The sequence below is a fragment of the Benincasa hispida genome, chromosome 1, assembly GCF_027475165.1.
Source record: "Benincasa hispida cultivar pf3 chromosome 1, pf3_genome.v1.1, whole genome shotgun sequence".
In the NCBI taxonomy this organism is placed as follows: domain Eukaryota; kingdom Viridiplantae; phylum Streptophyta; class Magnoliopsida; order Cucurbitales; family Cucurbitaceae; genus Benincasa; species Benincasa hispida.
Genome location: NC_143478.1, coordinates 24,999,066 through 25,014,609, shown reverse-complemented (window position 1 = coordinate 25,014,609; position 15,544 = coordinate 24,999,066). Strand labels below are relative to the sequence as shown.

General features: G+C 37.1%; 1 long non-coding RNA gene across 1 annotated transcript; it reads right to left on the bottom strand.

Moving 5' to 3' along the window:
• Positions 1-8,832: 8,832 nt before the first annotated feature.
• Positions 8,833-9,933, bottom strand: LOC120087946 (uncharacterized). Its single transcript, XR_005484734.2, has 2 exons — positions 9,188-9,933; positions 8,833-9,094 (listed from the first exon to the last, which is right to left on the bottom strand). It is a non-coding gene; the product is annotated as an uncharacterized LOC120087946 (long non-coding RNA).
• Positions 9,934-15,544: the final 5,611 nt, after the last annotated feature.

The following is a 15,544-nucleotide window of genomic DNA, read 5'->3' as shown; positions in this document are numbered from 1 at the left end:
AGGGAGCAATCTCTCTACTTATCACTGCTTCGGGAAAGGAGTGAATTCCATCTCGTGGATTGAGTTCCCAGCTTCCAGATCAGACAAGTCCCCAAAAAGGTAGGCATGTTGAGTTGGCAATCTGGCCACTTTCACCTATACTAATCAAAGGACTATCCTCAAAGGCGGAAGTTCCCAAAACATTCAGGATTGAGGTCGTGTTACTTATGGTCGTTTAGGTGAGATATAAGTCTCTAGTATCAACGGCGTTATATATAGAGTCTAATCATCTCATGGTCTAGGTCTTATACAAACTCTTTGTATAGGACACCCTCGCTCGCACTTCTCCACATGAATGGTCAGAATCAACTATCTGTAGTAGTTTACAACACTTGCAAACCTCTACAAAGCGGGCCGTATCCGTAGTGTCACCAGGATCAGGTATCCCACCTTAATCCTTATACTATAGATCTATTTAGGTTATCACTTAAGGCATGATCCACTTGTATATCACATATACATGCTTAAGTTCACATAAGATAACCAAGGAGCTTTGTTTATTGGATATGAGTAAAAGCCAGAATTAAATAACACTTATTTTATTCATTGAACAATGTGTATCTTTACAAAACAATGAGACTACGGGAGAAATAGGACACCAATCCCAACAATCACATCATGGAATTTGTGATACCATTGACCAGAGGCTTGCTTAAGATCGTAGATGGATTTCTTCAATTTACACAACATAGATTTTGAATTACCAGACACAAAGTTTTCTGGTTGCACCACATAAATCGTCTCATCGATGTTCCCATTGAGAAATAGTTTTTACATCCATTTGGTGTAGCTTTAAATCAAAGTGAGCTACCACTGTCATGATTACCCTAAAAGAGTCTTTCGATGAAACTGGAGAGAAAGTCTATTTGTAATAATTGCCTTCCTTTTGAGTAAAATCCTTTACAACAAGACGAGCTTTATATCTTTTAATTGCCATGTGAATCCCTTTTGGTTTTAAATATCCATTTACAACCTATGGATTTCACTCTTGATGGCAATTCGACAAGATCACAAACGTCATTGTCTTTCATGGATTTTATTTCCTCTTCCATAGCATTTATCCACTTTTGAGAGTTAGAACTTTGCAGAGTTTGTTGGAAGTTAGTTGGATCATCTTTCATTATGCCTACATCATTCTAATGTTCTTGAAGAAACGCAATATAATCATCTGGAATTGCACTTCTTTTCTCTCTAGTAGATCTCTTTAGTGGCAGTACTTGAGGTTGTTGAGTTTGAACTTTAGGTTCAATAACGGGGACTTCAATGTTGTCTTGTTCTATAATTGGTTCAATAGTGAAATTAGGAATTGAAGCTGAACATCATTTATAACCACATAAGGAAAATGAACTAGTTCCTCTTCAAAGACAACTTTTCTTATATTATTTTCTCTCTCAAACTCAACATCCTCGAGGAATCTAGCATTTCTCGTCTCAAACAATTATTTAGAAGTGACATAAAAAAGCTTAAAACCCCAAGAGCGCTCAGAATACCCAACAAAATAGCAGCTAATAGTTCTTGAGTCCAATTTTCTTTCATTAGGCCTGTAAGGCCTAGTCTCAGTTGGACAACCCCAGATGTGAAAATGCCTAATACTAGACTTCTTTCCTGTCCATAACTCATAAGGGGTTTTAGCTAATGCTTTACTAGGTACCCTATTAAGGATATATGTTGCAGTCTTTAGTGCCTCACCCAAGAGGGATTCTGGCAAAGAAGAATGACTAATCATACTTCTTATCATATCCTTAAGTGTTCTGTTTCGTCTTTCCGCTACACCATTCATGTTAGGTTTGTCTGTATTACGGGACAATTCCACATTCCTCTAGGTATTTGGCAAAGGGCCTTGGACGTTGTTAACCTGGTCCATCATATCTACTGTAGTATTCACCACCACGATCAGATTTGACAGCCTTAATTTTCTTTCCAAGTTGAAGTTCAACTTGAACTTTGAAAGACTTGAATACGTCCAAAGATTGAGTCTTCTCATGAATTAGATATAGGAACCCATATCTTGAATAGTCATCTATGAACGTAATAAAATATTGTTGTCCATTCCAAGAAGCCATAACGAATGGACCACAAATGTCTGTATGTATTAGTTCTAAGATGTCTGAGCATCTTTTGACACCTAATTTTCTTATGTTTGTCTTTCCCTTAATACATTCTACACAAATGTCGAAGTTACTTAAATCAAGGGAATCAAGAATTTCATCTAATACGAGTCTCCGAATTCTCTATTTAGAGATGTGACCTAAACGTTTGTGTCATAACATGAAGAAAGTCTCATTTAATTTAGGCTTTGTACCACATGAATTAGATAACAAGATCTTGTTAAATGAAGTAAAAGAATCAAGCATATATAAATTATCAATTAAAGAACTGGTACTAATAAGCTTGGAATCTTGAAAAAGACTAACTTATTATTTCCAAAAGAACGAGAAAAACTAAATTTGTCCAAACTGAAAATAGAAATTAAATTTCATCTAAATGACAGTACAAGAAAAATCTCATTCAGATCCAAATAACAACCAGTTTTTAAAAGTAATCTAAAATTCTCAATAGCTTCAACTGGAACACTGCTTTGCCATCGCCCACATAGATGAATCTTTCAGCATCACTTGACGGTCGATTCCACAGACAACCCTGCATCGATATACTTATGTGAGTAGTAGCACCAGAATCTACCCACCAAGTATCTATAGGTACAGAAGCTAATTTAACTTCAGAACAAACCAAAGTAAGAAGTTCACCCTTCTTTACACGCCACTTGGCGTACTTGAGACAATCTTTCTTGAAGTGACCTTTCTTTTTGTAGAAAAAAACAAGGACTTTTAGTAGCCTGTTTCTTGCTCTTATTCTGCTGAGATGTCCCTTCTGTAGCACCCGTAGATTTTCTTTTCTTCTTATCACAAGAGTCAGTTGCCAAATGAGTACTTTCTATCATTTCTCTCTTAATCCTATCTTTTTCTTGCACACATTGTGAGATAAGCTTATTAACACTCCATTTATTCTTTTGAGTATTATAGCTTATCTTAAACTGAGTGAATTGTGCAGGAAGATAGATAAGTATCATATGTACGAGTAAATTTTCATTTATCTTGATATCAAGTGCCTTTAATTTACCTACGAGATTGAACATTTCCATAATGTACTCTCTTATATTTCCATTGCCTTTATACCTCATAGAAGTTAAAGAAGTAAAAAAAACTACTTGCTTCCCCTTTTTCATTTTTAGCAAAATATTTCTCAATTTGGCAAGGAACTTATCGACATTTTCACTTTCCGTGACAGAGCCCCGAAAAAACTCCAAAAGTGCTTAATGATCATCAGACACATGCGATTTGACCATTCCCACTTCTCTATATTAGTCGTATTTTGTTGTTCCTCAAGTATAAGTAGGTTTATTAGTCCTTAATACAAGGTCCAAATTCATACACCCGGGAAGTATCTCTAGGCTTTCCTTCCAAATCTTGAAGTTCGATCCATTCAACTTAGGGATTGAACTCAAATTTCTAGATAATTGAGTAAGACCAACTGGAATAATAAACAATGAAACATATACTCACAACTAAAATATAACAACATAATTTCACATATGTGGTGGACCCTTTTAACAAGAAACCTAGCACAACATTGATGTTCAGCCTTTGGGTAAAAAGGCCAACTATAAATGGTAGTAGTAATCAAAGTAAATAGTCTTTCTTTGGGCCACTATTTTTCACATGAGCAATCCTTATAATTGTCACATACTCATTACCACATGCATACTCACAATTTAGCCAAATAATTATCTTTCTTTGGACCGATGATTATCCCCATAAATTCATTCTTATATTTTATAATTAAATTAATCTAGATAACTGAGGCTACTTTGGTAAAATATTATTTTGACCAATTCAATCCAAAATATAAGACACAATAATATAATAATATTAAATATATTCTTGTCCATAATGGGAGGAAATCACCTAAATTAACAACTGGATTTAAATATAAATCCATGATCAATTAAATTTGAATCCCCAACATGATTAATCAAATTTAAATTTGAATCATCAATCAAACTTTAAATTCAAATTCACAAAGTTATTCATTTAAAAGCTAGATTTAAATTCACTCAATTATCAACAATCAAGACTAAGAATCACCGGCAAAATCAGATAAGAAACATCGGCAAAATCAAACTAATTGATTTATTCCCAGTAGAGGTTAAATTGGCAAAATTGGATTGATTAGTTGTAAATAAAGTTTATTAATTATGAACAATCGATTTTAACTTTAAATTCGCCAAATTTATCCCATTAAAAAACACTTAAATTAAAATACACTGAAAATATCAATTAAAGAAAGAACAAGTTTTAAATTTATAAAGTTATCAATCTAAAATCAGTAAAGGCCTGACAAGATTTTAGACGGCAGTTAGCCAAAATATATGGCCGGTGACCTTCAATCGGTACTTAACCAAAGAATATGGCCGGTGATGTCCCTCCGCCGGCGAGGCCTAAAGTCGCGGTTCGACTGCACATGGTTCTTCTTCTTCTTCTTTTTTTCTTTAATTCTTTAAACTCTCTTTAATTCTTTAACCGAAACCAAAATGGAATCAAAATCCCAGTGGAAAACGAATATAAACCGACAATTCAACCTGAAATTCATGCTTTGATACCACTTGTTATCATAAATACTTTAAATCTTTATTAAATAGATATAACACTAGGATCATTAATGCTAAATTGTCAAGAATAACATATTAGATTTCATTGCAAAATTGACGACAAGCGACTATTGTCTTCCAACCAAAGCTCTGAATGTCTTAAATGAGATCTTTCATTTAAGAAAGATTGAGTGCTTGTTTTGGTATATCGGGGACCATAGCCCTAATTAATTATAAATGAGTTTCTATTCATTAAGTCCATATTCAATTAGGAATCTAGAGCGCTAATTAATTAGATCACATAATACACAATCTAATAAAATATGATAAATTATTAATCTGCATACACAACCCATACTTTAATTAAATATATTATTATTTAAATATGTCTAACATGACTGACTAATTAATTAGTTAATCAATTTAAATTTAAATAACTAAACAATCAAATAAATTTGCCTGGAAAATATTTTTTCATAAGTTTTTGAAGCAATCTAATTGAGTTAAAGTAGTTCTAAATCAAGGATGCAAGAAAAGTTTGAAATATCAATGTCAATAGACATATTGAAATTCAAATTTTATAGAAATATCGATATCGATGGAAATTTCGAGAAAAATTATGGAAAATGATGGAAGTTGATGGAAATTGTTATAATTAGTTAATCAAACTTTCATTGTGGCCTAATTAGACTATAATTGACCATTTTTAACCACAATTTCTATAAAGTAAGACAACATTTAGATGCCTATTGTAAATATATGTATAAATATTGATACGAGAGCAAAAATTAAAAAAAGAAATGAAAAAATAATTACAAAATAATATAAAATTTAGGAATATTTTGGGATGAAATGATGTGAAAATTATGAAAGTTTTGAACGGTAAAAGAAAAAAGAACTTGTGTCAATTGAGGTGAATGATCTGAAAATTTAATGAAAATAATTCAAATAAGGTTAAAAACAAACATAGGTTGTTTTTATAGTTTTTTCTAAATTCAATTTATTTAGAAATGAAAGTTTTGGACTAAAAATAAAGCTAAAAATTAAGATAAGTTGGAAATTTAAAAAAATAATACATAAAAAGACTTATCCCGATGAAAATTACATCGTTATGTGAAACTATAAAATTGTAATCAAGACCATAAAATTGAAAAACTTGAATTGGGCTAGTGTAGTTAATGAAAAAAAAAAAAAAAAGAAAGAATTTTTCTCAAAATATCAAAATTTTCTCGAAATTTCGAAATTTCGTCGAAATCATAGGAATCGGAATATTCTCAAAATCTCTCAAAATTTGAATCTTAAAATTTCGTCGAAATTGGAGGGAAAAGAATTTCAAGCTCTTTAAAATCTCGAGATTCCAATGAAAATTTTAAACCATGAATGCAAGTTTGGAGGAAAAAAACACTTGAAAGCTTAAGAAACTAGGGAAAAAAAGGCAAAGAAAAAAAATTGTTGAGTACAAAAGTTTTAAAAAAACCCTTAATGGTCTATTTGGTTAATGAGAATAAGAAGTGGAAATGGGAAAACATATTTTATCACCATGTTTGGTACAAGTTTTCAACCTGAAGAATTATATTATTACAAGTCATTTTTTTTTTCATCCATGGAGATTTTTCATAGCCATCTAAATAGGTGTATTTTCTCAATTTCCAATGGTTTTTCTATCTCTTACTTTTTAGCTTTTCATTTCATTTGTTTTCCTTGTATGTTGATATTGACTAATTTATTTAATTTTTATAAATATGTTTAAATTAAATTATAATTGACATATATAATTAATTTTAATGATAATAATGTTAATGTAATAATTTATTATATTATCGTGAATTAATATAATTTTTTTAAAAAATATGAATAACCATAATTATATTTGATTAAATCTTTTTTTTATTGGTAATATATACTAACATCGTAAATTATTTATTAAAATTATCAATTAGTCTTTAAAAAAAGGGGTCTTTTAAAATATAAAAATATATATTTAAAAATAGTTACACTTCATAACAAAAAGTTCCAAAAGTACAATTTGGAACTTTTTGCTGTAAAGTGTAAATATTTTTGGGATTTTTTCTTTAAAAAATATTAATTAATTAATAATAAAATAAACTAATTTTTTTAATTAAATAATCTTGTAACTTGTACTTCTAAATTTAATCTATAATTATAGTTATTTTTAAAAATTAAAAATGTTGTTTGACGATTTAAAATCAATTAGTTTATATCAATTTCTTTTGTATATATAAGACTTATAATTGACTTTAAACAATTAGCTAATTAACTATTCAATTATCAAAACTACAGGAAAAAAAGAAAGAAAATAGATATTTAAAAATTATAAATATTTTTTAATAAAAATTGATAATATAAATGTGCAATATAAAAAATTTAATTGATAATAAATATATTAAACTGGAGGATGAATGGGTAAATTTAATTAAATTTTAATGGCTTAAAATTGATAGAATAACTTAATATAATAAAAATAAATCAACAAACAAAAATTAATTATTGAAATTAATTTTGATTAATTTTATATTATATAATTGCATAAATATATATTCCCAGGCATCCTCATCCCATTTTTACCTATTTTCATACATAACCAAACACAGTCATCTTTGATTTCCAGACATTTTATTCTCCGACATCCTTTATTTCCAGACATCTATAAAACCTTAAATCAAATGGATTGTTTGTTTCTGGGGAATCCAATATTCCCATAGAGTGAGTATTTGAATTACCACATTTGTTTGTAGGAGACTTGAGGAGTCTTTTAGCCATGTTATATGGTGGTCTTATAAGTCTTCTTCCTCTATATGTATTTTTTTTCTTCATTCCTTATTGGCATCTTCGATGTTGAATAGGTTTAATGTTAGTCTTGAGGATTATTCACAACTTATGATAAAAAAGTTGAATAGAAAAAAGAGGGACAAAGACATTATTATCATGTGACAGAGCTTTGGTCCTATTGTCAAGATGAGACTACAATTGATCTTCAAGCTATCATCTACATAGTGCTAAAAGGCGTTGGAAGTTCATCAAAATCGCTTAGCTGCCACCTTGCTTTTTAACTAACTCTAGGCTTGCGAGAGTTTGAAGTAATAACTTCCCCCTGCGATCAGATGTTGAAAGCTCAATTGTGATACGTCTTGGAGAGAATCAAAGGGTAGAAGGGACTCAATTGGATTATCTGTGATTTATGGGGGCTCTAGTTGGGGCAGGTTTTAAGGTTGTTCATAGAAGTTGGATGATCAAAACTCTTAAGGGTCTGACGATTTTTTAAGTCGTAAGATGCATATTTGAAGATTTATAACCCCTTTGGATGTAGAGTCAGATTTTTGTAGATCATCAAAATCCTTAACAAAGATTGTGTGGACTTATCTAAGAAACCAAATGTTATTAAGGATATTTTTTTCTCGTCCGTCAAGTACATGTCCTAAGGTTTTCTGTAACGACCCTGCTTTCCTACCTATTTCTAGGACGCTACTTTATGCATACATAGGCTTAACGTACATTTCTTTTTTTTTTTAATTAAATAAATAAAAGAGTCAAAATTTTATTTAATAATGCTCAAATTAGCAAAGGTAAGAAAATATAAATAAATAATAATAAAATAAAATTTACCGTTTGAGTACCCCTAACTCAACTTTAAAATGGAAAACAATTAAATAGTCAAATAATAAAATTAATGAATATTGCATGAGAGTTTAAAATGCCTAATTCCTAAACCAGACTCCAAAACATGACACTAAGTGTGAAAGCAGTAAGTCGTCCTAATGGTCGGGTCATGCACCGGTCTATCATTACCCTTACTTGAAAAAATAGGAAAAGAAAAGGGTGAGTATAAAAGTATACTCAGTAAACGGCCCACTACTGGGCCCACTCAATGATCTGTTAGTCTTTCCATTGGACCAAAGTACACAAGGGCATCATAGGCGTAGACATAGGCATAGGCATAAGGGGCGAACCCGAAGGCACGTTTTCATAAGTAGTGACACCAAAGGTCACATGCATAAACATAAGTGGTAGTCCCAAAAGGACACCGCACATAAGCTTAGGGTGTGGGCCCGAAGGCTCACAACATGCGATGTGCATAGCCCAATGGCAATACTAACAGTCACTAAAATCTCAAATGGACATAAGCATGCAATCAAGGCCATAAATCAACATCAAACTTTATCACAGTTACCCATACATCAAACTTTATCACAGTTACCCATACATCAAACTTTAGCACATTTTACTCATACATACAGTGACATAAAAATTTTCCTTCTGACTAGCCGGCCTATCAAGATCTTAGAGCAATACCGGCAGTAAACCACTTACCTCGGGATAACGAACCGTCCCAAAACAAATCCTTACTCTACTTGAAAACTTGAAAACTTCCTTCACCGCCACACATTCCTGAAACCAACCACAAATTCCATGGGTGAAGATTAGTTTAGGCCCAAAAATTCCAAACGACGATGTGCTACCAGAAAGGGAATCAAAACTTACCTTAACAGACAGATCGGATGGAACCACCACGATTCAACAGTAACTAGAACCGACCGCGCCAAGACTGACGGACAGCGCTTGGGTTTAGATCGGCGGCTGGCGAACAAAGAGGACGGCGCAACAGAGAGAGAGAGAGAGAGGTGGCTCTGAGTCACGACTTCGGCTATTCGATCGTCGTTTTAGGTTGATAGACCGGTGAGAGCACAGTAGGATCGCGACTTTGGCGGATTCGGCAGGCGCGGGCTTGGTCGACGGCGAAGATGAGCACAGCTCCTCGTACAGCTGGAAGCAGGAGGTTGGCCGGAAAAGAAGAGAAAAAGAAAACCCTAGAGGGCGGCGACGACTGACGACGATGAGGCGCGCTGGGCTGAGGCATAAGAAGGGGGCGGCGGAAAAAGCACTGTGAAGGGGATCGTGAGGGCTAGAAGAAGGAAGAAAAAAATAAAAAAAGAAAAAAGGATTTTTTTCTTTCTTGCACGCAAACCGAGGTTCCCTAAACCCTCATTTATAACCCTACTTTCCCTTCTATTTTCTTTAATTTAACTATTAACCTTTTTTTTTTATAAACATATATATGCATAAATCTTTGGGGCGTCACACTCTTCTCCCCTTAATAAACTTTCGTCCTCGAAAGTTCTAATCCTGAAAGAGCTCTGGATGCAGTGCTCTCATCTCGTCCTCTCGCTCCCAAGTTGCTTCCTTAAATTGATGCTTCTGCCACAGAACCTTCACCAGTGGCACCTCCTTGCTGCGCAAAACTTTCACCTCCCTAGTCACAATTTGCGCAGGCTTCTCCTCGTAACTCAAGTTTTCATTCAGCTGCAAGGGCTCAAAGTCTACCACATGAGAGGGGTCCGTTAAATACTTTCTCAGCATAGAGACATACATTATGGATCGCGGAGAGAGACGATGGCAAGGCCAAATGGTAAGCCACAGAGCCGACTCGCTCCAAGATCTCGAAGGGCCCTATAAAACGCGGACTTAGCTTACCCTTTTTCCCGAATCTTAGGACACCCTTCATCAGTGCCACTTTCAGGAACATTTTGTCACCTACCTCGAACTCCAGATCTTTACGCCTAACATCGGCGTAACTTTTCTGTCTACTTTGCCCTGCTAGTATTCTAGCCCTAATCTTCTGCATGCCTTCATTCGTCAACTCCATTAACTCAATTCTCACCAGTTTCCTCTCCCTAATCTCACCCCAGCAAACAGAAGACCTGCAACCTCTGCCGTAAAGAGCTTCAAATGTCGACATGCCAATGGTAGCCTGATAGCTATTATTATAAGCAAACTCTGCCAAATGCAAGAGGGAGTCCCAACCCCCTGAGAATTCCAACGCACAAGCGCGCAACATGTCCTCCAATGTCTAATTTAAACGTTCTGTTTACCCATCAGTTTAGGGGTGAAAAGCTGTACTGAAGTTCAACCACAACCTTAAAGCTGCCTTGAGGCTCTTCCAAAAACTGGAGGTGAAACGAGGGTCCCTGTCAGACACAATTGATATTGACACACCATGCAATCTTACTATCTCCTTCATATATAGCTGAGCCCATTTACTCACCGCGTATGTAGGCTTTCCTGAAATAAAATGTGTCACCTTGGTGAGTTTGTCTATCACAAATCACTGAGACCTTTTGCTATCCTAGGCAAACCCATGATAAAATCCATATCCACGCTCTCCCATTTCCATTCTAGCACATCCAATGGCTGTAGCAAGCCTGCTATCTTCTGCCTCAGGGCCTTCACCTGCTAACAGACTAAACATCTGTTGACATAGTCAGCTATCTCCCTTTTCATATTGAGCCACCAGCAATACCGCTTCACATCTTGGTATAATTTGGTACTACCTGGAAGCATCGAGAATGGAGAGTTGTGAGCTTCTATCAACAGTTCCCCTTTCAAGCCATTATCTGCTGGGACGCACATTCGTCCTTGATACAAAAGACCCTTGTCCACCGACACAGAAAATTCACTTGCCTAGCCCGACCCTACCTAACAACATTTCTGAACCAAGTTCGGATCACCCTGCTGTGCAACAATAATCCTCTGCCTCAAGGTTGGTTCAACTGTCAACTAAGCTAGCTGCGAAGTGACATCCCCCACTGCCACCACGTTCTCTGCTTGCTCCAGATCCTTACACAACTAAACCTGCTTAGTGATTAAGGTGACCGAATGAGCGACCTTTCGATTGAGGGCATCGGCTACCACATTCGCCTTATTTGGGTGGTAGAGGATCTCGCAGTCTTAATCCTTTACTAACTCGAGCCACCTGTGCTGCCTCATGTTTAACTCTTTCTGGGTGAAGAAGTATTTTAGACTCTTATGGTCGATGAAAACTTGGATCTTTACCCCGTACAAGTAGTGCTTCCAGATCTTCAGGGTAAACACCACCGCTGCCAATTCTAAGTCGTGGGTAGGATAGTTTCGTTCATGGTTTTTCAACTGGCGGGAGGCATAGGCGACCACTCTACCATATTGCATAAACACACAACCCAAACCCTTCTTAGAAGCATCACTGCAGATCACGAAGTTCCTGGAGTCATCTGGTATGGTGAGAACTGGTGTTGAAACCAACCTTTGCATGAGGTCCTGAAAACTATCCTCACAAGTTTTGCTCCAAATAAACGAAGCTCCCTTCCTAGTTAGTTGAGTCAGCAATGCGACCATGCAAGAGAAATTCTCTACAAACCTACGATAGTACCCAACCAATCCCAGGAAACTGCGCACCTCACTGACCGTTGTAGGGTGGGGCCAATTGGTAATAGCCTCAAACTTAGCTGGATCCACTGAAACCTCGTCTTTCAACACCACGTGCCCAAGGAAGGACACCTTCCGTAGCCAAAACTCGCACTTAAAAAACTTTGCATACAGTTTGTTTTCCCTCAGCGTTCCTAGGACCTTCCTAAGATGTTTCTCGTGTTCCGCCTCTATATTGGAGTAGACCAAAATGTCATCAATAAAAACGATTACAAAGGTGTCCAAGAAGTCCCTGAAAACCCGGTTCATCAAATCCATGAATACTGCTAGAGCATTGGTCAGATTAAAGACATTACAATGAACTCGTAATACCCGTATCTGAATCGGAATGCAGTCTTCAGAATATCACTATCTTTGATCCTCAGCTGATGGTAACCTGACCGTAGGTAAATCTTGAAAAATACAGTAGAACCCTGTATCTGGTCAAACAGGTCATCGATTCTAGGAAGCGTGTACTTGTTCTTGATGGTCACCTTATTCAACTCCCTATAGTCTATGCATAGACGAAATGACCCATCCTTTAACTTCACAAACAACACTGGTGCACCCTACGGAGAAACACTGAGTCGTATGAACCCTTTATCAAGCAGTTCCTGCAATTGAACCTTCAGTTCTTTCAATTCTGCCGGAGCCATTCTGTACGGAGCTTTGGATATAGGAATAGTGCCTGGCTCCAGTTCGATCGTAAAATCAATCTCCATTGATGGAGGCAATCCTGGAAGTTCTTCCGGAAATACATGGGGATAATCTCTCACAACTGGCTCAGAGGTTAATGCAATCTCGGTTTCTTTTGTGTCAACTATGCTAGCCAAGATACTCCAGACACCTTAGTTAATCAATCTCTTGGCCTTTACCGCTGAAATCACTTTGGGTAAAACTACCGCCTGGCCCCTTTGAACTTAAAATTGGCTTCCCTAGGGGGGTTAAAGTTCACCTCCTTACGAGAACAGTCTATGCTAGCATGGTTGGCAGCCAACCAATCCATGCCCAGAATTACGTCGAAATCATGCATGTCTAACACTATCAAAGTCACATCAAGGGTGCGGTTCGCTATTTTTAACTGACACGCTTTTATCTTTTCCCTTGCTATCATAATCTCTCCTGACGGTGTAGACACTGATAAAACATAACCCAAGGGTTCCAAAACTAATATAACATGCTTTACGAACAATGAAGAAATGAAAGAGTGAAATGAGCCAGAGTCAAACAATGCTAAGACATAGTACCCCAAGATTGGGAGCGTACCTGTCACCATTGTTCCTGGGTGCTCAGCTTTCCGACGACTGGTGGCATAGACTCGACCCTGTTGCTGCTGTCGGTTTGAACTACCCTGATACGAACTCGGGGGCTGACCCCCTACACTTCTGGAACCACTACAAGGGCATTGATCCACCGTATGCCCTATCTGCTTACATCTGAAACAAGTCCCTGTGCCAATCAGACAATGTCCCCAATGACGCTTCCCGCACGACTTGCACACCGGTCTTTCCCTTCAAACTTCTCCTGAAGCAAGCCTGCCGTTGGGTGTGCCTACCGACCTACTTGTACTCTAGTCGAGGGCCGGTGGGTCTTTCCCTTCAAACTTCGCAGAAGGTCCCGAAGTTTTCTACTTAACTTTCCTCTTCTAGTCGAGGGCCGGTTCCTCCGTCAAGGACTTCAGGAACTCTATCCCTGAAGGACAGGCCACTCGTGCTGCCACTCGGAAAGTTGCGACGTAGATGGAATGTTCTAGAGCTTGCACAATACCTCGCACCCTGTCCCGGAGTCCTTGCACAAACCTTTCAGCCATCTTTGCTTCAGTAGACACCAGATCAGGAACGAAGTAAGACAACTTGTCGAACTCCTCTCCATACTCCTCTACTGTCATGGTTCCCTACTTCAGATTCACGAACTTAGCCTGCTTGTTGTACCTCACGTGAGTTGAGAAGTACTTATTGTAAAACTGCTTCTTGAACTGGTTCCACGTGGCTTGGCCTCCACTGGCTTCTATCATTCTCTCAGCCAAGTGCCACCAGCGGTTGGCATTATCGATGAGAACGAAAGCGGCACACTGCAGCTTTTGCTCCTCTGGACACCTCATGTACTGAAAAATCCCCTCAATAGTGACAACCACAATTCTGCATTTGTGGGGTCTTTCAGGGACCCGTTAAACATTGGGGGATCATACTTCTTGAAATCTCATAGGTATCCGGCCTCCAAGGAAGGGCCTGCCACGGACCGATTCGTGGTCCTATCCTGATTCTGAACTGGTAGTAACGGGACTGACGAGGACGGCGCCTGCTATGACTGGGCGAGCTACCTACTCAGCCACCATACCCCTTAACTGTCCTATTACGACCTGCGTGACGACATTCCCAATGGCTGCAGCCATATCCGTATATTCTACTAGAATATCTGATGATGACGGTCATGGCGAGGGCACAGTCGAAGCTCGAGGCCCGCTTCTTAGTCTAACCTTCTTCCAAGTTGACTTAAAACAGAAGGCCGAGGTAGCGGGTTTCGCACCTCTTGGCTCTGCACCTCGAGTTCTTGTAGGTCAGGGTCCCGCTCCCCAACTTCTTTCTTACCTCGGCTGCCCCTTCCTCTAGTTCGTGGCGCCATACCCGGTGACCACACGCAATGCTTTAATACACACTAGTAAGGCAAACCATCAAACGACTATACAACAGGTAAGATTTCATATATATTTCCCTAAAGGACTTTAAACAACATACCTGGCGATGACGAAAGATCCATTTATGGCCATAAGAAACAGATTGGACTCACGATGTAAGTCAGTCTACAAAACCTAAAACTTAGGCTCTAATACCAACTGTAACGACCCTACTTTCCTACCTATTTCTAGGACGCTATTTCATGCATGCATAGGCTTAACGTACATTTTTTTTCTAATCAAATAAATAAAAGAGCCGGAATTTTATTTAATAATGCTCAAATGAGCAAAGGTAAGAAAATATAAATAAATAAACTAAAACAAAAATAAAATAAAATAAAATTTACCGTTCGGGTTACCCCTAACCCAACTAACGCTTAACTCCTAAACCAGACTCCAAAACATGACACTAAGTGCGAAAGCAGTAAGTCGTCCTAATGGTCGGGTCACGAATCTCTCTTGTCATGCACCGGTCTATCATTACCCTTACCTGAAAAAATAGGAAAAGAAAAGGGTGAGTATAAAAGTATATTCAGTAAGCGACCCACTACTGGGCCCACTCAATGATCTGTTAGTCTTTCCATTGGACTAAATGCACAAGGGCATTATAAGCGTAGACATAGGCATAGGCATAAGGGGCGAACCTGAAGGCACACTTTCATAAGTAGTGACACCAATTGCTAAAATTTCAAATGGACATAAGCATGCAATCAAGACTATGAATCTTAACACTAACAGTCATTAAAATGTCAGACAGACATAAGCATGCAATCAAGGCCATGAATCAGCATCAAACTTTATCACAGTTACCCATACATCAAACTTCAGCACAGTTACCCATACATCAAACTTAATCACAGTTACCCATTCATCAAACTTTAGCACATTTTACTCATACATACAATGACATAAGAATTTTCCTTCTGACTAGCAGACTTATCAAGATC